The sequence below is a fragment of the Bos grunniens genome, chromosome X (genome assembly GCF_055505025.1).
Source record: "Bos grunniens cultivar Pamir isolate PY7600 chromosome X, Bosgru_T2T1.0, whole genome shotgun sequence".
Lineage (NCBI taxonomy): Eukaryota > Metazoa > Chordata > Mammalia > Artiodactyla > Bovidae > Bos > Bos grunniens.
In genome coordinates, this window is record NC_141194.1 from 108,437,619 (window position 1) to 108,438,931 (window position 1,313).

Genomic DNA, 1,313 nt, shown 5'->3' on the forward strand with positions numbered 1-1,313 from the left:
GTGTTGAAGCCAGACATATAAGTCAGAGAATAAAGGGAACTAAAGGCAAGCCTGAAGGTCATGAGAAGAAGCACCATGCCCCTGAATCACCACTCCCCAGAATCAGACACACAGAGGTGTCAGGATTGGGAAAGTTATATCATGTCCTTCCTTAGCATCCACTATCCCATGTTGATGGGCAAAGTGGTACATTGTGATGTCTAATTCCCCCAAGCCACCATTGGTTAGGGGAATGACTAGCTGATCAATCAGATTGAAGGGTGTGGCTCCTCATTGTCCTGAGAAGGTATACAAAAGGAGGTGAGAGGCAGAGATTTGGGGTTAGGCCACTTCATGGTATCATCATGACTAAGGTAACCGGGAAGCCATGGCAGCCAAGAAGAGTTGCAATGCAGTTTGCCTCAAGGATGAAAGGAAGAAAGAAGACCCTTTGTCAACGGAGATACAGAGGCAGTGTGAAGGTAAGACAACTCCATCTACGCTCCCCATGTTATTCGTTGACTTTGCTGCCCAAGTCCTCTACACTGCCCTTGCCTGGCACAAAAGCCCTCATCAACCCACATCCCTTTTTCATGAAGTCACCCTTCCAATTCAGTTTTTATGATCTTTCCTCAAAACTAGTAACCTTCCCTTGCCTTTACAGGCACGAAAGATGACCATGAGGTTCAGAAGACCTCTACAAGGAACCCTGAAAAAGAAAATCCGATCATATGCCACTCAATTGAAGAAGGTGAAGAAAACAAGAAATCCAAAGTGTTTTCCCTGTTCCTGTGCATGTAAGAAACTGAATCAAAGCAAAAAAAGTACTGAAATATGAGGCAGAGTCATAGGAGGAGGCAGAATCAAAAGAGAAGATAAGCTCAGACGCCCCAGAATGAGAGACCCTGGAGAAGTACAACCTGGGCAGCTGGTAACTGAATACAAAAGGTCAGACAGTTTAGAATTGTGTCTCCAGAGGTCTGCTTTCTTAGAAATGGCCAACCAGGAAAAGACTGACTCTCACACTAACATAGGAAACTGATGGCTGCAATTAAAGATCAAACAGTGAAAAGATGATATTTGTGTGTGCGTAAATTTTCTGATGGAAGGGAGGGAAAGAAGAGAAGAGGTGGGCACCTGAAAAGGGATGGATATGGGGTCCCGAGAAGTTGGGGAACAGACCCTCAGGTTCCCAGTTAGCCAGAAAGTAGAGGTCTGGACTGAGTCAGGAGTCTGCACTGAAGATGGATAATCCTGCTTAACAATTGATCTCAGGGGCAAGGAGTAGTGGTGTGGTATTACTGCCTTTGTTTGGGGTGTGGAATGACGATAGG

General features: G+C 45.4%; 1 long non-coding RNA gene across 1 annotated transcript; it reads left to right on the top strand.

Moving 5' to 3' along the window:
• Positions 1 to 280: 280 nt before the first annotated feature.
• Positions 281 to 1,054, top strand: LOC147341122 (uncharacterized). The gene is made up of 2 exons (XR_015158247.1): positions 281 to 461; positions 644 to 1,054. It is a non-coding gene; the product is annotated as an uncharacterized LOC147341122 (long non-coding RNA).
• The last annotated feature ends 259 nt before the right edge of the window (positions 1,055 to 1,313 follow it).